At 38.6% G+C, this 23,018-nt stretch overlaps 1 protein-coding gene and 1 long non-coding RNA gene across 4 annotated transcripts in view; one reads left to right on the forward strand and one right to left on the reverse strand.

Moving 5' to 3' along the window:
* DGKH (diacylglycerol kinase eta) overlaps positions 1 to 23,018 on the forward strand; it is a 162,330-nt gene that overhangs the window by 18,379 nt on the left and 120,933 nt on the right. The window lies entirely within an intron of this gene.
* LOC135409741 (uncharacterized) lies at positions 8,649 to 10,274 on the reverse strand. The gene is made up of 2 exons (XR_010428343.1): positions 10,096 to 10,274; positions 8,649 to 9,261 (listed from the first exon to the last, which is right to left on the reverse strand). It is a non-coding gene; the product is annotated as an uncharacterized LOC135409741 (long non-coding RNA).

The following is a 23,018-nucleotide window of genomic DNA, read 5'->3' on the forward strand; positions in this document are numbered from 1 at the left end:
GATAGATATAAATAAGGAAAAATGTTTGACATCTAAGGTTTAATGGTGGCTTTTAATTGCTAAATTACCTTAGATGGAAAGGCTGAAAATCACTTGCAGTATCTTGTAATAGACTGAGTTTTTCTGTGTTTCAAAGGCTCCTAAATTTCACTGAATCTGCACTTAATTTTTACCCTAGGGAGTGGAGCTTACGGGGGGAATTTCTATACATGCTATCTGAAAATTGCTTGTTCTCAGATTTTTTTAAAGTTATCTTTTTTCTTCACCAATTAAGAACATCATAGCTTGTCTGTTACAACTATCTCCTTTTTATATATTGGCAATAAAAATGAATTCTAAACTGAAACAAGAATGTGATCTTGCATGTTTTATTGCTTAGAGTTAATACATAGTGAAAGCTTATTTGACAGTATTCAGGAATAAATGCTGCTCATCGTTGCAGTCTCTTGGCAACGTGTGCTGGGTTCATTGCATATGGGCAAGCATCTGCCTGAGCATTGGTGGGAGGTTTTTATCTTTGTTATTTTCACAAGTTGCATAGAGGAGAGTATGATCTGAAATGTCAGCATCCTGGGATTTGAACAATGGGGTTAGATATGCTTAGCCTTTCTAAAAGCTTCCATGTACAAGAGTGCAGGATGCAAAGGGCAGTCTGCACATTTCATCGGTGCAGTTGAAATGGAACGTAATGTGTGGAACAGCTTCCTGCTGAAGGTAGATCAAAGCACAGACAGAAGATTGTTTGCAAACAAGAAAGTAACTTAAGAACAGTTGTTTTGAGCAATGTCTTGGACACCTGGAAATAAGCATCTCAGTGAATGCTTAACTTGACCATCTCTTTCAGTGACCTCTAAGTCCTTTGTTTTTGCCTTGACATGGGCATAATGTGGCCATGAACAGGACTGTTATAACTTCTAAGAGTGTCTTCATGTGTCGTCTCAGCCAACAGAGGCTTAAATGAAGGCTTAGCAGAGGATAGGGTGTTCAGTGCGTCAGTAAGGAAGGACGTAGTACTTGAGTCATTCGTGTGTAAGCTCCTGCTTCAGACAGAGAACAAAACAGAGAAGTAAGGGGTATCTGTGGAGTAGAAGTGAGAATGTGTGTGATTTTTAGTGTTTTGTGCAGAGAGCTTAGTATACACCTAACATGCATTCATAGTAAGCAGATAACACTGCAAAATTTTATAGCAAACAAGAAGCAGGGTTTAAGTGCCTGTAGATTTTGCTGACTGCTGCACATCTGTGCCTAGAAATATTGTGGGGTGGCTTGGTCAGGAAAATGACCTGTGGATATTCCATCTCTAGCACCATATCAGATATTGCCTATTGTAATGGCTTTGTGACAGTTTGTCTCCCGGAAACAAAATGTGCTTACGGGATAAGCTTAATTCTGTGGGTGGATCTTAAAAGGGAGGATATTACCTTGAGGGCAGTGTTCAGTCTGAAATTTTTCATAATTTTTCTGCAGTCTGTAGCTTCTGAGGTACTCCTTTTTTGTTTTCCCTGTTTTTCCTCAGATGATCTCTTCCATGAATTTAGTATATTTTTTTATTGCTGCTGTTGTATTCCAAATAGTAGAACATGATTGCTTATCTGAAATATCCAGCTAATCCTTTCCATCTTTCAGGAGTGAAATGGTGATGTTCTAAGCCTTTTATGTATTTGGAGGATATGAACTTATTTTAATTTAAAAACATTTATTGCCCAAATCATTTGCTACACAAACAGGGGAGGTATAGTAGGCTAGTGGGATCAAAGGACTGGGATTCAGTGTAGATGCAAGTTACTGGAAAGCCTTCTGTAACTATTAAGAAATTTTCTTTTTGCCAGGCATGTGGGTTCTGAAATGTGCATTCGGATACTATAATTATCTGTATGTCAGATTTGAACTTAAAGTTTGTCTGTCAAACTAGAAAGGCCAAATTATTTTTTCTCTTTTCTTTTTCTTCTTTTTTGTTTCTTCTCTCAAATGAACTTAGGGATTCTTCAAAACACATTTTGATTCCTGAAGAAGTAACTTACAACTCATAAGCTGAGATGGGTACTAGAGAATCTATTGAATACTAGTTTAAAATGCCTTTTGATTTTTTTTTCTTTAGTTTGTGTACTCCTTATTCATTATGTCAAATGCCTGTTTGATGTGCCTGTGTCAAACTGTTGGTTACAGTGGTGGGAAATGGGGATGGCTGCCATGAGCGAGTTGTTTTCTGTTCTTGTGGCTTTTCTAAAACAACTCGATAGCTTCAAAGGACTTCTGTGTTTCAGTGAACACCAGGTTAGGGTGCTGGGCCATAGTGATGATCAGATATGGTAGAATGCCAATCAACAATTATTTTCTTGTCTGGGATAAACATCATGACCTCTTGTGAAAGCAGTGGCGTAGGAATCTCTGCTCAGGTAGGATCTGTGTTCTGCTCATCAAATAGAGGGAGCTCTCTTCCAGCTTTGGTAAAACAGCTGGTGTTTTGGGGTATAATTGGATGTTCTCACCTTTGGTGCCTTACCACCAAATTCACCTCTCCACATCCTAATCAGCTGTTGGAGTTTTGCTCCCACACTTGAAAGTAATGAATGCCCTAGAAGCAAGGTAATGATTTTCCTAGGGGCAGCCTGCCTTCCCTTCTCTCTGTGCTTATTTAGGAGCATGGTATCTGAAAGATTATGTGAGGAGGGAAAGGGAATTGTGTGCTTCTACTTTGCCAGGAGAGGAGAATCCATAGCCTTGCATGCTCTGTGTAGAAACAGTATTTGCGTCTTCCTACCTGCATGGTGCAATGAAATATCACTAAGTGATGTGCAGCAACACTCCAGAAGCACCCTGGTAATCACCTTACTTGACTCAAGAGCTGAGATTATTGGATGTGGAAAATGGCAAGGGGGTTGGAACTAGGTAATCGTTAAGGTCCCTTCCAAGCCATTCTAGGACTCCATGATCCAATGAAGAACTGTCTTGAGTTTTCAAACTCTTCATTTTTTTTGTGATCTGTGTCCCCAGTAAATAGTTAATGGAAAGTTAAAGTGGAAGGAGATTCAAAGAGCCCTAGTCCATGTAAAAATGATGACACTTTGAGATAGTCTAATCAGGAACAGAGCTTCCCTGGTACAGTTTTCCAGTGTGTGTTTGTTGCCCTTTCTTATTTGTTTGTTTTGGTTTTAAATTGACCATTGACCTAAGAAATATAGTTATTGTAGTTAACAATCCTGTTATAACACATGCTGACAAAATCCAGAAAACTCGAAGTTGGGCTGACACTTGATCCTTTACTCATACTATTGTTCCATAATATTTTTTCCTCCATGACATCATGAACTATGAAAGTGCCAACATTTTTTTTTTTGACTGACTAGCCTTTTCTTCCTTCATGCCATAACCTTTATATTTAAAAATAACTTTATTTTATTTTTTTTTAATTTAGTGTATGTTTCAAGAGGAATGTGCTGGCCATGTGAGAGTGTTTAACATCTGTGGTGATTTTGCCACCACATATTCCAGGCAGTTGGCACATACTTTATCTGCAGGGGTACAATGACATTTTTCTCAGCAGCTGTATCCATGACAACAACTGGGAATGCCCATACCTTCTCTTTAGTTTTCAGAAGAATATGAATTCTTACCTTCCTAATGAATGGCCTGGAAAAAAAAGCTGTGTGATTTTAATCATGGCATATTCCCTTCAGTCATTCAATGATGACCACTCTCAAATGTTTTAGTATCAAGAAAGTATCAAATTAAAACACATGTACCCATGTGCATGGAGAGAAGAGTGTCTGTTTCATGACCTGCCACAAAGTCAGATGAATTGTGCAAGTATTTGAAAAATGAAGGTACTTGGGAAGTTTATTTTCGGTATTGAAATCTGTACAAAGTATGTGATTTAAACACTTAAGTTCAGAGATATGAGGAAGAGTGTGTCATTATAAAGGGCATTTTTGTACCATGACAGAATTGTTCTCCTTGCGTGCCTAACCTGAGCAGTGCATTGTCTGTCTGTCAATGTCGTCTTCAGGTCGAGCAAATAGTATGTGGAGTGATACACAAGTAGTAGATGGGTAAGCTCTCCAAGAACACTCAGCATCCAGCAAATCCAAAGTGACTTATTTAGATGCATAAATGGGAGTTGCTGATACTGAATGCTCTTCAAAATCTGACTGTGTTGAAAACAGTCTCTTATCATGAACAAAACAGAAGTTGGAGAACAAACAAAAGGCCTGGGTAACTTTATTTTGTCTTAATCAGAAATCTGAGTTCAAGGACAAGGCCAATATACACATCCTGCTAATATATAGGCTGCCAAAAAGCAGTGATTTCTTAGGAGCTGAGATTTTGATTGCTGTGAAAATGAAGGTACAAGACTTATTGCTTTGGGAGACAACATCTGTTTTAACACCTCTTCAGTGTACTTTCTACTCTGTTCTCATGAGTAGTTTCTGGGCCTTCAAGAAGAGCCAACTCAAACCAGGTTTTCAGATCATTCATTGCTTTAGAAGACAAGAAACACTATGACAGATGGTAGAAGTATTTAAATTGGTTTATTCACAGTTACCTGTACAATTTTTTCTTCAGATTAATGGGAGTGTGGGAAACAGTATAGAAGACAGCTTGCTTACCATTTTCTGCCTCTTGCTTTCTGGTGAGGAGTAGGGAGGGAGAGGGAGTTGGTACCTTTAGATTTTGGGAGTTTGCTGGAGGAGAGCCATAGAAGTGATGAAAAGAGGTGGAAGGGCAAACTTGTAAGAAGTCCAACAGGGCTTCCAAAGAACATGTTCAATTAAAGAAAGCCCTGAGAATTGCCAATCTACAAAGCAGTCTTGCCCTGTAAGACTGTAGGTAGTTAGGGAGAGGTTTGTGTGCAAAGTTTTTAAATGTTTCACTTGCTAGTTCTGAATTTTCAATATTTATAGGTATGTTATAGGTTAAAATGAAGTATTAGATCCAGGGTTCAGGTGCCTTTTGCTACGCTCTCCTAAAGGAAAAGAAAGTAGAGGCTAGCTGGCTAATGGTTCTGTTATGCCACCAAACCTCAGTTCATGACTGTTTAGCTACTATCAAAAGCTTTTCCATTCCTAGGCAGGAAGAAGAAGCAGCTATAACAAACTCAGGAGTCCCAGAGGACAACCTGAATCCTCCTCCAGAGAGAAGCCATTCCCCAAAAGAGAAAACATCATGTCTGGAGAGGCTGTTAACAAAGCCATTACATAGAAAATCTGTCTGTTTAGCCATCAGGGCATGGACAAACCTGGCTTATCTGATGATTTATGAGAGAAGATGGAGGCAGGTAGAAGCCCTTGGGAAGGGGAGAGAGCGCCAAATTTGTATGGGTTTTGGAGTGTAATAAAGAGAGGTCTTCTCTGCCTCATTATGGAGCTTCTGAACTGCTCCATGAAAGGAGTCAAAAGACTTCTTGCTGGAAAGGGTGTTGGGATGATTTCTGTTTGGTTGTGAGCTCCTGTACTCCCAGCAAAAGACCTCAGTAGATCTGCCCCAGTGATTCAAACCCCAAACCTTTAATGTTTTCTCCTGAACAGCTTCTTGTGAATTTAGTGAATGAAGTAAATAGATGTTCTTATTCTGGGCAATTTCGTGGGTATGATAGAGAATATGGTCCTTTTATCCTTGCAGGAAATGAGGAAAGCCTTGGAAACCAATTAATTGGAAAAGCAATTCAAAAGAGGTCATTTCTGTTACATGAGCGTAATTTCAGGGTAAGAACTGGCTGTCCTTTTTGAAAGCTCAGTTGCTCAAGTAGTTTATTACTGTGGGACTCGTGGAAGTCCATAGTCCTGATTATGCATCCGGAGACACTTCTTCCTATTGCAGGTGTTTAACCAGAAGAAAGGAACGTACAGGAAGTGTTGGTGAGTTTTCAAGAAGGTGACCCCAGAGAACCTTTGGATGAAGCATGTTGGCTGGGCATCTGCCAGGCATTTAAGGTGTCTCTCTTTCTCGACTATGAGTGGCATGGCTGGAGGGTCACCTTCCCTTCTTGGGGGGAAAACTGACAGGAAGCACCTGCCACAGTGAGTCAGCAGGGCTGGACTGGCATTGGCCATGGCATTTGTGCACCTGTTGGGAGCGGGTGCCAGCCAACCTTTGACAGTGTCAAAGGAAAGAACGATTCAAGAAACAGTGGCACACTCCACAATCTTATTTTTTAAAAAATAATTTTATAATTTTATTATTATATAGTTTTTCATTTCTATATATTACATAATTGCTATAATTTTATTGCTGTACCTCGAGCTAGTGCCCTAGAAATCTAATCCCATCCCTGCATTATTTTGAGTGCTACACTTGCTTCTGTTTCACAGCTTCTTGTTCTTTTAGCTTCTCCATTTGTTACATCATTTCATTGCGAATGATGTTTGGTTTATGCTGAATACATACCTGATGGAACTACTCATTTGAATACTTGGTCTCTATGCCAATAAACAATATACCTTGGCAGTGCCCAGCATTTTTTCCCAATGAATGTGTCAATGGTTTCAGGGACTGGATGGCAATAAAAAAATTACAGATGATCTTGAAATATGCGTATTTTTAATGATTACTCCACTTTTTTTTTTTTTACACTTTGTAGCTTTTTTGTCCAGCAAATTTATCAAAGCCAGAAACAGAAGTTTTTTCAGAAAAAAAATATACAAAGCCATAATTCAGCAGTTCAATTAATGTCTTGGTTTCAAACCTTAGCATTAGTTTTGTGAATCAATTTATCAAGAGAACAGGCTATTTCACTGAAAGAGGGATAATTAACTCTGTAGGTGATTCTGTCTGTCTGTCTTTTGTCCAGTGGAGTCTGGAAGCAACTTAATAGCATATAAAATATTTAAAATTTCATTATCTAAAATTGCTTTCCTTAATTCCATTCACTTTACATGTTGTAACACTGAATTAATGTGTACTCTGTTCAGAGCTGCTAATGAACTGCATTCTACTTACCTGGTTACTCCTAGCCTTCTCTAATAAAGTCATGAACTAATAACCTTCAGAGTTGAGGTATAGCAGATGTATCTGGAAAGGTGTCTGGTAATAATGAACTGATCTTCATCTGTTTTGTTATAAACAACATTGTAAAAGTTTAAACTATGGGTGGTTTGGTTTTCTTTTTTTTTTTTTTTTTTGAGAAAAAGGGAGTCTTTATTTTTTGTTACCTATATCATTTTCTAGTTAGATCTTCTTGACACTTAGGTTTACATTATCCACATATCATGTCCATGCAATATTTCTCAAGCAATGTTTTTGCATAATTGCATCATAAATGCAAATATTAATACCTTTTTCATTGAATTCATACTCCTTTTATCATGCTTTGCCTTTAGAAATTGCTTTATGATGCAAATAAATATAGATGATATCTGTCATCTGAAATGCTTTTAACCATCAGTCTGAGTATAAAAACAGAGTGCTTTCTGAGGTGAAAATAGATTGTCAGAAAAGCTATATGAAAAATTAACTAAAAAACTACTTTGCTGAACCAAATAGTTTTGCATAAAACTTGTGCAAATGCATACAGTTAACAGGGGATAATAGAAGGAAATGTAGCTTTTGTATTGTGAATGTAATTACTTCTTTTATAACCTCTAGAAGGACTAGGTAACGTGGGATTCATGTCACTTCATTTCAATGATACCAAGGTTAGCCATCTACCTTGTCACCCAAACTCCCTCTATAGCCAGTGGAACAAAAAAAGGTGCCTTTCCAAAGCAACTACTCTCATTTCCACCCTTCACCCCTCCCCTTCCCATCTTTTGACTGTCCCTTTTCTTTTTTATCACTTTCTATTATTTGCCAGTTTTTACTTTATCAGTCAGTAGTAGGACTTGCTAACATGGAGCCTAATGGATGTCAGGGATATCAGCCTAGTGGGTGTCAGTTGCAGGATATTACTGCTTCCCTTCTCTTCCCAGTTCACAGTAATTTAGGTTTGGGTGTGTGTTAGCCATTCTGGGGTGCATTCATTCTCTTCTGCTGTAATATACATAACTGCTCCAAATAGTTGGAGATGATCTTCTCTGCTTCCAAAACGATGACAGTGTTGGTGCTTGGTATAAAGTGGGTTAACAAGTCCTGCCTAGCATTTAGGTCACCTGTTGAAATGCTATATTAATTGCCTTGGAAGAGCTAGTTAAATAAGAACCTGAACAAGGTAGCTGTTTGTTTGGATCACAAGAGCAAGTCACTCACAAATAACTTTTTGAATGCTCACAGTCATAGTCTCACTCACTGTTCCAGGCAAATCTCACAGATCTAATCTTTCTCATGCCCTCTTCCACTACATGAAAATGACTTTGAGTAGGGCAGTTCTACCTGTTTAAGACTGCTGTTTAAGTACAGTGTCAAGCGCTTTGTGATTTATTTTGTTAATATCTTCCTGGGAGGTATGAATCAGAATAGCATAGGAAAGAAAATTGCATTTTCATTTACTAAGTATATCAGTGAATTGAATTTACACAAGACTTAAGAGCTCAGCTGACTTTTGCAGAAGCAAACGCTGTATAACAGGCATTAAAAGTGTTGTTTGCAAAACAGGGACAATGCATCTTGTAATGAACACCTAAGCCATTTCACTTCCCTTATGGGTAAGTAAATAGATAATACGTGTAGAAGAGACATATTAAATGAGAACAAAGGCAAGTGCAGTTCTTTGATGCTAGAATCAATAACTGATTTTGCTTTATTAGAAGATTGCTTTAGTCATCTGGTTTAGACAAGAAAAAAATGATCTTTTTTTACTAAGCTCTTAGTTAAAGACGTTAGTAGAAGCTTTTTGGATGTACAGACAAGTCAAAGTGCCATGTGTCAACTGGTTGAGGTGACCTGGTAGGGCAGAGGGCTTTTGTTCAGTATATGTTCCAATGTTTTTACTTCATGTTGCTTCCATGCTTTTTCTTCCTCATCCTTTACTCCAGTGCTTTTGGACTTAAATCACTTGTTTTGTTGCATCCACTCTCCTTTTTTTCTTCCTGTATGTCATCCTCCCTCTTTGTTATTTTGGGTCCCACCTTGTGCCTTTCATATTTCAGTCTTTAAATTGTCTGTGGGATAGAGGTCATCTGTTGCAAGAAGGCTTTTGTGTGAACAGAAAAGGTGTTGGGAGATGAGCAGAAGTGCACTCTTTCCTATGTTTTATTTATTTTCTTCAGAACCCCCCATCTCTTTCTTGACCCTGGGCAGGCAGTGAGGAGAAGCAGGATGGTTGCTCCCTTCCTCAAGCTTCTGGATGGTTCAGTCTCACATTTCTCTCCAGTTTGAACAACGCCAACGCTGATAAGAAATGCAGATGTTTAAAAATATCTCAAATAGCTGAAAATATTTGGAGTGTAGCATTCTATTTACTTGTAGATGGAAATTCTCTTTTCCTTCAAAATGTTGTGCTCATGGAACATCCCAAACTGGAAGCTCAAAATATTGCTTTATATAGCAACATTGTACTGTGCAGATTAACCAATCGGGTGAATTCTTTCTATATTAGATTATGTGAGGAGTAATAAATCTGACTGAGGGCACTGGCATATAAAAGCCTTGAGAGGCAGAGAAGCCACAGTACATATTTGAAATCTTCTATTTTGCAGATTTGTGAGAAAACTCCTGGGAAATAAGAATTAGACTAGACTTTGGTTTATGTTGAAGACATAGTTCTAGAGAATCAGTGAAGCAGTAAGTATTATAAGAATACCAAGCTTGTGAACTCTGTGTATCTGTACAATCAGATTTCTATGTAAAGGCAAATGTGTCAAAAAATGATGGATTTTAACTGAGCTAATATCAGCAGTAGCATTTAAGTTCAGTAAACTTAACTGTGGTGAGCATAATTCCTTGTAAAACAAATGTGTTTTATAATCGACAGTATATTGGAGGAAATCACGTTCATTTCAGTATTTCTCAGCTCTTCTGGTCTTGTGTCTATTTATGCTTTATCCTTTGTTTCCTTGTCATATTTTAAATTATATTTTTGTATTAACAGACATCTGTCTTTATCGTTGTAATATATGTCATTATCTGTTACTGGTTTATTTTCTTAATATGCAGTGGATATCTAGTTCTTCATGTAGCAATTGTCTTCTTACATTTTCTTTAATTGTAGGTATAGAAACTTACCTGAAACCATTTCTCCCTCTTCCTTCTAATGTTTTCTTCTCAAACTTTTCATATTCACTGTCAATAGCAAAGATCCAGAATATCACAGTGCAGGAATCAAACTTTGTGTTGCTGCTGGAGATACAAAAATGTTATCCTAGTTTTATTTTGATCCCAGTTTCTATGAAGATGAAAATTATTAGTGGTGAACACTTAGTGTAAACATTGCATAATGAGTTTATATAAGTGGTTTGTGCCTGCTTTCATACTAATTTTCTTAATTATTATGTCAATTTAAAAAAATACATTTTGGCAACAGTTAGTTCATCAGCTTCCTCTTGAATCTTTTTACACAAAAGTCAGATACTTTAAATCTTACTTTACTAAAATAACTATGGACTTGACATTGTTGGAACAGATATTTAGAACCTGTCAAGGAGAGTATTATACTGTGTTGCTGAATACTTACTGATGTGTGCTAGTAGATAAAATGATAGTTTAAAATACCTTAGTTTCAAAGGACAAAGAAGCAAGATAACAGTTGCCTGTTGAACACACAGCTGCATTCTTCTTTTACCTAATGTTGTGTTACTATTAAATGTCAACTTTTAGCATTTTATAATATTAAACAATTAAATAGGTTTGGTTTATTGATGTTTCTATTATAATCACGTATTGCACTATCTGCATTGCTATAAAGCAGAAGTGTGGTCTGAATATCACTATCATCAAAAATATCTTCTTTAAATTGTTCATTTCATTAAACAGTTCTAGTAAAAAACTGTAAAATACTAAACATAAAATTAAATCAAAGAAAAATGTTCTAGTCTCATCTTGACTAAGTTTCCCAGTTAGGGAGGGCTGTCACTGTGGTGCTTATGTGGTTATGGAAGATTAGCTTGCTGGACAGTAGAGTGAAAATGCAGATAAGGAAAAGAGGGGGGAAGCCTGAAATAAACCCATCAAAAAAGTGCACAGGTAAATGCATTGCACTGTTTGCAGAAGGATATTTCGGTTAATTCAAACTCGTATATCAAAGCTATGAAAACCATCAAGCTCCTGGTCCTGTGTTTGATATGTCTGCCTTGCTAAAGAAGTTTTGCCAGTGTTAACTAATGTGGTTACATGACTTGCTAATATGTTTGAAAATTCCATCTGGTCTTTCCTCATCTCAGCTTAATGGGATGCTTCTGTCAGAAAGCTTACCTTTTTCCCTGGTTTGGGCAAAACAACTAGGAACTGCACTTTGCTCATATTTTAAGTGAGGTTTTTTCTTTTGTGTCTTCACTTCAGTGTTTTTGCACTCAAACTACTAGGATGGTACTGATTCTATTAACCATTGGTGTCCCCATTCAGAGATGAATCACGGAATCATACAGTATTCTGAGTGGGAAGAGACTCACAAATTAACGTCTCCCATGGTGCAGTTTTATGTTTCTCCCTGTAAATGAGATCTTTGATGGGATCTGAGATCATAGAATCAGCCGGGTTGGAAGGGACCTCTGAGATCATCAAGTCCAACCCTTGGTCCACTACCGCTGTGGTTACTAGATGTTGGCACTAAGTGCCACGTCCAATCTCATCTTAAAAGCCTCCAAGGATGGAGAATCCACCATTTCCCTGGGCAGCCCATTCCAATGCCTGATTACCCTTTCTGTAAAGAATTTCTTCCTAATATCTAACCTAAAACTCCCCTGGCAGAGCTTAAGACCATGCCCTCTGGTCTTACCAATAGCTGCCTGGGAGAAGAGACCAACCCCCACCTGGCTACAACCTCCTTTCAGGTAGTTGTAGAGAGTCATGAGGTCTCCCCTGAGCCTCCTCTTCTCCAGGCTGAACAACCCCAGCTCCCTCAGCCTCTCCTCATAGGACTTGTGCTCGAGTCCCTTCACCAGCAGCACCACCTGCTCCAGTACCTCAATATCCTTCCTGAACTGAGGGGACCAGAACCGAACACTACTCCAGGTGTGGCCTCACCAGCACTGAGTACAGGGGCAGAATCACTTCCCTGGTCCTGCTGGCCACACTGTTCCCGATACAGGCCAAGATGCCATTGGCCTTCTTGGCCACACTGCTGGCTCATGTTCCCAATCCAAACTCCCAGGTCCCTCTCTGCCTGGCTGCTCTCCAACCACTCTGTCCCCAGCCTGTAGCACTGCAGGGGGTTGTTGTGACCCAAGTGCAGGACCCGGCACTTGGCCTTGTTGAACCTCATCCCACTGGAATCAGACAATCTCTCCAGTCTGTCCGGGTCCCTCTGCAGAGCCCTCCTGCCTTCCGGCTGAACGACATTCCCCCCCCAACTTACTGTCATCTGCAGATTTGCTGATGGTGGACTCAATCCTCTCATCTAAATCATCAGTAAAGATATTAAACAGGACTGGGCCCAACGCTGATCCCTGGGGGACACCACCAGTGACCGGCCACCAACTGGATGCAGCACCGTTCACCAGCACTCTCTGGGCCCGGCCCTCCAGCCATTTCCTAACCCAGCACAGAGTGCCCCTGTCCAAGCCGTGGGCTGCCAGCTTTTTCAGGAGTGTGCTGTGGGAGGCAGTGTCAAAGGCTTTGCTGAAGTCCAGGTAGACCACATCCACAGCCTTCCCCTCATCCACCAGGCGGGTCACCTGATCATAAAAGGAGATCAGGTTGCCCTTCCTAAACCCGTGCTGGCTGGGTCTGATCCCTTGTCCATCCTGTAGGTGCTGTGTGATTGCACTTAGGATGATCTGCTCCATAACCTTGCCAGGCACTGAGGTTATTTATGAAAATAAATTAATTTTTTTTACCTCAGTCATTTCATTGATCCAGGTTGCATCACGATAGTTGACAGAGGGGTGGAATACTGGTCAGTATATGGGTAACGGGGAATGAGAAGGAGAGAATGAGCATCTTAGGCTGAATTTGCATGGAGGAACCAACCTGTTGTGCAACCCAGTGAAGTTTCCTACCTTATCAGGAGAGAAGGGAAGATGCCTCTGAAGGCCTCCAGAGGGAGATCCCGTCCACCTCAGCTGAGGTGCCTCAGGTTTAAAGGGGATTCAGAATAAAGCTTGCAGTATAATTAAGATTACCTGTAAATTCCCTATCAGCTGCTGCAGCTCCATCATTAAAAAATGTTTAAAATTACCTGGATTGATTTTCCATGAAAAAAATCTGTTTAAGTTGCCAGGTCACAATAATAAAATTTTTATTTTAACCTTAAGATGCTGAATTTCACTCCTTCTCAGTTCAGATATTCCTATTTATAAACTTAAAATTCCATGGCCCTAAACATATGTGAAATGGGAAATATGTTTTATTTTTCAGCTGTGCTCTATGTCGATATCCAGATTGCTATTTAAGGAAATAAACTGTAAAGCAAGGCAAAACAGCTAAAAATAGGACCCACTAAAACTAACACGCTCGTCCAAGTAGAGCATGTGGAAAACTTCCGTTCAGCATTATGGAGATTAATTTTTCAAAAAAAAAATAATATGTTAAACTGGGAATAAGCAGCCTTTTAACAGAGGAGGGGAGCTATGTCAGTCTATTAGTTTAAAACTAGAAAGCAAGTGGGGAGAGGAAGAGGGAGTTTTGTGCAGCCTAAGTGGTGGACTTGGTCTGGTTCAGAAATAATTGGGGGAAAAAATTGGGAACCAGAAACTAGTGAGAAGAAAGCTGGGATGTTCGATTAAGGTGTGTCTGTATATCATATTTCATGCCACGTCAGCCTAGTGGCGAACTTAAACAGAGTATCTCCAGTTGAGTGATTGGAATTTGGGAAATAAATTGGAGATGTCATGGTGCCTTCCAAATGTACCACCAGAGCAAACACTGTAATTCTGTTTTTTATGCTTTTTGCACACACTTTTTAAAAATCCCTTTTTCCTTTTTTTTTTCTGTCCAAGCAAATGTTTTCATGTAGATAGAGCATTTTATGCCTACTCATGTGAAGAAGTATTGTGTTGGATTATTAAGTCTAATTAAAAAAGGTCAGCTAGAGAAAAAACACACTGTTTTAAAATGAGATTGGGAAAAAAAGATATTAGAAGAAAAGTAAATATATTTTACTGAAAGGGCAGAAGACTAGATGGAATGAGTAAGAGGGAAAGGCATGATCTGCCATACCAGTGTTGGTTGCTATAACTGAGCAAGTTGGGACAGACCTGCAGTGCACCAGGAAGTGAAAATCAGTTATTTGTAGAGCATGAATTGTGTGGGAAGGGGAATAAAGTGCAATTTTTCCACTTCATTTAACCCAAGCACTGAAATTTGTACAAAGGCCTGGTTTAACTGCCATCCTGGTCTATCACTTGAGCAAAGATGAGGTTAAAATTTACATCAAAATAAGGTAGTATTTTGGCACTGGAGTAGATTCCAGTATCTTGAATTCTGTTGTTAATTTATTTCCCAGTTTAATAAGCATACCTCCTTATTGTGGAGCTCTTGATAGTGTAATCAGTCTTCATCACTAAGTTTAGTTCTGCTTTTATAAATACAAACAATTTCTGCGCTACAAGAATCATAGAATGCTTTGGGTTGGAAGAGACCTTAAAGATCATCTAGTTCCATTCTTCCTGGTGTGGGCAGGGACACCTTTCACTAGACCAAGTTGCTCAAAATCCCATCCAACATGGCCTCGAACACCTCCAGGGATGAGGCATCTACAACTTCTCTGGGCAATCTGTCCCAGTGCCTCACCGCCCTCCCAGTAAAGAATTTCTTCCTGATATCTAATCTAAACCTACTCTCTTCAGTTGGAAACCATTCCCCCATGTCCCCCTTACAAGAGCTACATGCTCTTGTAAAACAAGTCTCTCTCCATCTTTCTTGTAGGCTCCCTTCAGGCACTGGAAGGCTACAATTAGGTCACCCTGAAGCCTTCTCCTCTCCAAGCTGAACAATCCCAATTCTCTCAGCCTTTCCTCGTAGAGGAGAGGTGCTCCAGCCTTCTGATCATCTTGGTGGTCCTCTTCTGGACTTGCCCCAATAAGTCGATGTCCTTCCTTTGCTGGGGACTCCTGAGCTGGATGCAGTACAAAAAAGGGAATAATTTTTGCCAACAGTTTTAATATCTCTGATTCTTTCACAGAACTACTTTTGCAGAAGGTTTCATTTATCCATTTTTGTACAATGTTGACCTACTATTCAGGAGAAAAATTTCAGCTTGTCGGGAACATAAAACAGAAAAATTTATTCTCTATTTGAGATTACGAAGGAGCGTTGGCTTATTAATCCAAAGGAGAACAGCTGTATGTGTGAGGCCATATATACAGCAACTGTACCTAAAATTCATATTGTAATGAGGCATTTTACAGTGTATGAAATTGTGATGCACAGAACTGAGCCAGTGGCTGTGCTGATCAATACAAACAAGAAACATAAGTTGCTTGAGAAAGAACTGTGAGTGTTTACAATTTGTAGAAAAAAAAGGTGATAAATGAATGCAAGCAAAAAGCATTTTTTCTAGGAAATAGAGTCAGTCACTCTGGAGACAGGGAGGTCTTGTTATTTGTTTTGATTGCTCTGGTTTAATAATTATAACTCATGTTAATTCAGAAACCAGATGTTAAGCTGATGAGAACAAATCCATTGTTATGTTTTGATAGTTCTGTTGTGAATTTTTAGTTCAACTTCAGTAACTAAAGTCCCAGTGCAGTTAGTGAAATCTCTGGGGTAGGAGTCAGATGAAGCCCCCAGACTCTGCTGAACTCCCCTGAGTGCATTACACAGCTGGATGAACCTCTGCATCAGTGAAATAGTGGTGATAACCCTTCCATCTCCCCACAGGATGGGAGCACTGCTAAAGTACATCAGAATGGATGGTCTAGTGAATTGGAGATAAATTGGGACTGCACCCAAATCCGCTGCTGAGGTTTTTTTAAATAGTTTATTTATTCTGTTCTTCGACTCATCTACTTCACCTGTTGTCTGCAGTGGATGATATACTTCTTGATGAAAAGTGGGGGATCTGCACTTGACATGTGGAGTAAAAACCCTGTATTTTCAAGACAAAGGTAATTAAAAAAGATGTGGTGGGGAGTGTGATCTAAAGGTAGAATCTGAGAGCTTAGTTTTCCTTGGGTGTAAGTAATAGTTAAAGCTGATATTCCTTGTTTTGTAAGCATTTTCAATTTTGATATTTTTCTCACATGTTTTGATAGCTTTAAGTATCTTTAACAGTTGAATCAAATAACATAATAAAGCCATTGAGTTAGAAATGTGGAGAGGCCAGTGAATAATCCCTGTAAGTCAAAAAAGGTAGAGCTTTTTCTTTGCTTCAATTAAGTTTGATACTCACTTTCATAAATTTCTAAGATGCAGCAAGTGAATTAGTGCTTTTAGGGGCTTTGGAGACAGGAATACAGTGTAGTAGCTCTCCTCATTTTCAAGCTGGTCAATATGGAGCAGCAGTGTGAAAAAGACTGGAAATAAGTGTGGTTAATGTTCTCTGCTGTGAAAACAGATCACAGTCCAAATTAATATAATAACGTTTTATTTAATTGATTGTTTATTTATTTACTATCTGGTCCTTTTCAGCCAAACTTTACCTTATTCTTGGGATGCAAATTTTGAGAAAGAGATGGGGCTGAGATTTTGTGTGCGCGCATATATGTAAATATATTTATATCCATACTGACATATACAGAAATATATATAAAATACACACAGCTGTGCTGCTTTTGGCATCCAGCATGGAGCTTGAAGGGTTCGAGATAACAACAGATTTCATAGGAGTGTGCTAGACTGAATTTATAGCTGTTATTGTGGTTTAGCTGTTAATTGGCAGGCTTCTATGCTTGCCATGGGGCTTGCTTGCCTGTTAGAGTCTAGTGCTCGTTAATGGCTTCTTTTTGTAGTGACTGTCGTGGTTTGACCCCAACCAACAACTGAGCACCATGCAGCCACTCGCTCATTCCTCTTGAGTGGAATAGGGAAGAGAATGAGAAGGCTAAAAGTGAGAAAACTCGTGGTTTGAAATAAAGACAGTGTAATAGGTAAAGCAAAAGGTGCACACAAAGAAAACAGAACAAGGGTGCACACAAGCAAAACAGAACAAGGAATTCATGCACCACTTCCCATGGGCATGCAGGTGTTCAGCCATCCCCAGGAAAGCAGGCTCCACCATGTGTAATGGTCACTTAACACCATTGTTCCAAATGTCTGCCCCTTTCTCCTTCTTCCCCCAGCTCTATATGCTGAGCATGATGCTATATAATATGGGATAACCCTGTGGTCAGTTGGTGTCAGCTGTCGGGGCTGTGTCTCCTCTCAACGCCTTGTGCACCCCCCCTCTCTGGTGGGATGGGGTGAGAGGCAGAAAAGGCCTTTGTTCTGTGTCAGCACTGCTCAGCAGTAACAAAAACATCACTATGTTAACAGTGTTTTCAGCACAGAACTAAAACTTAGTGCCATACTAGCTACTGTGAAGAACATTAATTTTATCCCAGCCCAAACCAGCACGTTTTTATATATATTTGTTAATTTTTGAGATTTTTTTATATTATATACATACATGGCTGTTTTTATACACATACAGACTGTACACACACATGTACACACATGTATCTGTGTATATGTATGTATCTGTGCACACTAAATATGTGTATTAGGCATGCATGGAAATCTTTAGGGAGTTTACGGGTTTTAGGGCTTTTTGATATGTTTTCCAGCAAAGGAACATGTGGGGTTTTTTTGTTTTACATTTCCCCCACATCTCCAAAAGTCATGGAGATAAATCAACATGTAGTTGCAACCCTGCTTTATCTCAAAGAGGAGAAAATTATTTGGACAATAATGTTGGTTAGAAAGGCCATGTCTTAATTACAGTTTTTAAACAGATGTGTAATTGGTGGATAGGGTTGACTGCTTTCTGTCAATATTCTGTGACTCTCTGCAGCTGAAAGTTGACAGCATCTTCTGGATGATGGTTGTTTTCCAATTATCCATTTCCACTGTCTTGTCTTTAATTTAATTAGTTGGGGTTTTTTTTCTTTTCTCTATATGTGTGGTTAAGACTGATTTATTAGTGGTGTAACTGTCCCCTTGGTTTCTGAATTTTCCTTGTAGATGCACATATCTCGTACAGAAGAATCTGTCTAGATATGACTCAGTAACAACCCATTTTCCATCTGTTTTGGGGGTTGCATAGCTAGTTACCTATGTTAGCTTCTCCTCTGAGTCTGAATCAGGGCTTCAGATAGTCTTACTGCATTAACTGGGATCCTGTCGGTTCACTGTAAGGAAATATTGAAACAATTAAAGAGAGTCTGAGGGCAAATGCCTTTTCTTAAACAACCTCTACAATATCCAGTGATAGAATCAGTTAAGTAGGGTAATCAGACTGATAAAAGAAGTTTCCTTGTCATGTATCAACTTGATAATTAGCTCAAATAATTTTTAAACACATGATTTTAGAAACTATAAGTCTTTAATACAGTATTTTTGTGAGGTCATTAGTGCCATGTTCCATCATAATCCATCCTAATCTTCATAGTTTAGAATTGTGCCTGCTTTCCATCTGAAACACCTTTACCTCCAGCCTACAATCCTTTCCAAAACTGGTTGGGTGCTGAGTTAAAAGATATTTAAACCTTGGTTAAATTTAAATTTAAATTTGTTAAATTAAAGTTAAATTTGTTGTGCATTATGTTCTGGGTGGTGTGAGAAAATAATTGGTGGTGTATATTTTTGATAATTTCAGTTTTATTGTGCTCATAGCCTACTGAATGATATTGCTCATAATCTACCTTGATTTTGCTAATTTATTTTGCTCATAGTCTACCTTGACAACTATTAAAAGAAAACCTTAAAAACTTGATTTAAAAAAAAAAAACTTCAAAAACTTGGTTTTATCTTTGCCTGTTTTGGTTTGCTTTTTATAGTGCTCAGTTAGAACTATAAGGCAGTATATACACTTTCTAGCATTAGTTAGAGATAGTTCACCTAGTTTTAGATGCAACTTTGCATCTAAATTTCCATATTTAATCTAAATTTCTGCAGAAAAGCTAATGTAGTTTTATAATTCTCTGTTTAATTTGCTAGGGAGATTTTATGCACAGAGACTGCAGTTAAGGCATGTTTTGTAAGAAAGAAGTGTACCTTTAATAACCATAAATTTTGGAATTACGTATTCTCGAAATGTTTTTCACTGCAATTGAAATGTGTTGCTGAAATCTAGTTGAAGACTTTCAGTGATTAAAATAAAAGCTTTTAAATTTCCTCCCTTTAGTATCTACTACATCTGTGCTGGTTTTAAAACTAAGTGGTGATGTGGGTAGTAGTGAATATACAATATTAAAGCTCCACCCCCTTGCTTTGTAACCGTAACAACATCTTAAAGTGAAAGCAAGTTGCTTTCCCTCCTGCTCAGTCCCCAGCCTCAGAGTGGTTTATTTAAATGTAGGGCTGTATTGCCAGTTACCCTTAGTCTTTGCAATTGAAATGAGTTGATAAGCAATACAGTTATTTGTTACTTGGAGAAAGCTCAAGTTTCTCCAGGTTAATGTTTTCAAAAATAAGAAAATTTTTTTATATCCTCCATTTTCCCCATAAGTACTCAACCCCACCATCTCAGTTCTTAATTTGTAGGTATTTAAGATCTCTGTTAAAATTGAAATTAGATAAGTGAGTTAGACAGTGAATTAGACAGAAAAATGTTAGCTGTAAGTCTCTTGATATGTGAATTCTCAACTGGTCACCAGACTGCGTTAGAATAACTCCGTGAAATGGCTATGAAAGTTTAATAAGTGATCTGTTTCTCTGTTTTTGTCTGTATTCATTTTACGTCTTCTGTGTTACATATGTATGTGTACAGCAATAGATACTTTTACCTAACAACAGGTAGCATCTGGAGTAATGTAATACTAATGTTACTTTTTTTTCCTAAGAAAAAAACCACACATTTAAATTGGTAGAATAAATATTCAAACAGACTGATTTTTAAAATTCTGCTCAGTGATCCTCAGTGATTATTCTACACATCATTCCTTTGATCTGCATGTTTTTTTAATGTCAGATTGATGTTTGGATGGAAAAGCGGCTTGTAAATACAGAATGACATAAAAATGTAAATTCTCAGATGTTAGAAAAAACAATTTTTAGAACTCTGCTTTAATGTTTCAGTCATTTACTTTGAGGAAAAAACACTTCATTTTTAAACATCCTGCTATATGCAACTTTTACCGAGCGAGCTGGACTGAGATTTTTTTATGCGCATCTCTTCATTGCTCTTGTATGCTGGATGTCCAGATACCTTCTCTTTTGAACATACAACTGTATTTCCAACTTGTAAGGGTATGTAAAAGCTGACAGATTACTTAAACCTGCCTGCAGTGATCTGAAGCATGAGGTAAAAGGTTGACTGTTCCCAACAGAAGGAGTATTTGACATTCTTGACTTCATTAGACATATGACTGTACATTTTGAAAAGAGTTTGAAATTGCATTGTTTTAAATAGTCAATCCATCAGCTCATTTGCTTGGCCCATATAATATTTCTAACAGTGAGAAAGTGCAAGAAATCAGAGAATGTATTTTTAACCATTGACCAAATTAACCTTAAATTTCTAGCCCTTGGGAATTACTGTTATTAAGATTTTTATAGAGAATTGACATAGTTGCTCCCTTCTGAATTTATAGAGAACTCAGATAAAATGGCAGCTTACAGTTGTTGTTAGCAATCTGCTGAGGCCTGACCACTAAGATACAAATAAAGAGTATTTTCAGCTGCTGCTTCAGTCTCAGTCTTAAAACACTTTATTAAAGAAACAGAATGTAAGAAATAAGTGGTTTGAGTCTGATCTTACCTATGGACAAGTCGTGGACTTGTTAGAATGGGTCCAGGGCACAGGTTGCCCAGAGAAGTTGTGAATGCCCCATCCCGGGAAGTGTTCAAGGCCAGGTTGGATGGGGCTTTGAGGTACTGGGTCAAGTGGAAGATGTCCCTGCCTATGGCAAGGGGATTTGGAAATAAATGGTCTTTAAGGTCCCTTCCAACCCAACCCATGATTCTGTGCTTTTTACCATGCTACTTCGAGTCAGGCCGGTGGTATAATCACAGGTAGGACTCTGATTTACAAAGGAAGCAACCTATGACTCACAAAATGGAACTCATTAGAGGAAAAAGTTTTGCAGTTTTCAACAGCAGGGAAAAGTCTTATGAAGTGTAACAGAGGGTGAAATAACATTTTCCAACTTCATGTTAATAGAGTTCATCCCATCTGTCCAAAAGAGGATCCAGCTGTACTCCTCAGTACATGTTGAAAGCACAGTTAAACATCAGCTTTTTTTTTGTGTGTGTGTGTTTATTAGGCCAGAGAAAGAGCCTGTGTCTCTTTTATTACTGCATAATCTATTGCCTAAATTATTTCTGTGCATGATGTGAAGAATGAGAGGTGATTTCCTCTCACATAGTGTTGGGTAGCTTTTTTTTCCCATACCACTGCTGGGGAATATTTATGAGAGTATTTATGACAGTAGACGTACTAGTCCCCTTTTTTGTCCCCACCATTAGCATGTGGACCACTAAACACCATAGGGAGACCAGCTGTATGGCAGTTCTCCACATCCACATTGTGTCTCTGTCCAGCTGTGTCACTTCTATGCTCTGCAGTACCTAATACATAGAATCACAGTTTGTGTTGGAAGGGACCTTTAAAAGGATCATCTAGTTCCAACCACCCTGCTATGGGCAGGGACACCTTCCACTAAACTTAGTTGCTCAATGCTACATCAAACCTGGCCTTGAACACTTCCAGGGATGGGGCATCAAGAGCTTCTTTGGGCAACTGTGCCTCACTACCCTCGCAGTAAAGAATGTCTTTCTGTATCTAATCTAAACCTACTTTCTTTCACTTTAAGTCCGTTACCCTTTGTCCTATTCAGTTGGATATTTGATGTCCCCAGTTTGTTTTTAGGGACAGCTAAGAACTTGATAGCCGTTCTCAAAGACATTAATAGACCAAGTTGTAGCTGTATCAGAGACTTCCTTCTGTCTATGCTTAGCAAAATAAATTTAATTCTAGTGCCTAAGCAGACCCTGGGGGAAAGGGCTTGAATTTCAATAGGAGTTTCTAGGCTTAAGATGTGCATTTTGACCTCATCCTAAGAGAAGACTAGATGTGCAGAGGAATGCACCCTGTCATTAGCAACACAGTGCTGTTTGTTTTAGGAAAGTCTAATGGTATGTTGACGTTTCAGAGCAATGAATTCCCTACAATTTGGAGCCAAATCAAAGCTGTTGAATACATTTAAATAATGAAAGTTTTGAAGAAAGATGCCTCTGTGTGGATGTTTTGAAATGCCAAGAGAATGATTTGATAGGATTACTGAAAAGTAAGTAATTCACACAGCTTTGAAACGATTAATTATCATCCTGTATAGTCTACATTTTCTGGTGAAGAAAGGCTGTTGCTTTCTCACTGGGTTTCATACACTGGGCACCAGAACAAGGAGATTTCATAGTCATATGTTGCATAAAGTTTGAAGACTTCGACTGTGTGTCACAGCTCCCTGCCTTCCCCCTTTCTTCCCCGCATCCCCTCCGCTCCCAACTCTGCCCCCCATCTACAATGCACTGCATTGTAGAATATTTTCCATAGAAACCTCCATGGGGATTTCTTTGTACAGTTCAAACTTAGGATCAAAATTTTGATGGTTTTCTGTAGTAGCAGGTGTGCTTTTAGTAGCTGCTGATTCAGAGATTGTGTCTCTCTCCTGGCTGGTTCCTTCTGCTTTCCCTGCCTTATCTTTGTGGGAAAAAAACCCAATACAAAACCAACACTATGGAAGAAGTGATACAGACTCAGGCAGCTTTATTTTAATTGCATATAGTTGGTAGACGGGAAAAAGTATGGGAAAGGAAGAAAATGAGGTCAGCATTGCAAAGATGTGAAAGTATTGTTTCACTGAGGTGAATTTGGGATTTGCACATTATCTGGCCCGTGGCTACTGCTGCTGTCT

Source organism: Pseudopipra pipra, chromosome 2 (assembly GCF_036250125.1).
Source record: "Pseudopipra pipra isolate bDixPip1 chromosome 2, bDixPip1.hap1, whole genome shotgun sequence".
Classification (NCBI taxonomy): Eukaryota; Metazoa; Chordata; class Aves; order Passeriformes; family Pipridae; genus Pseudopipra; species Pseudopipra pipra.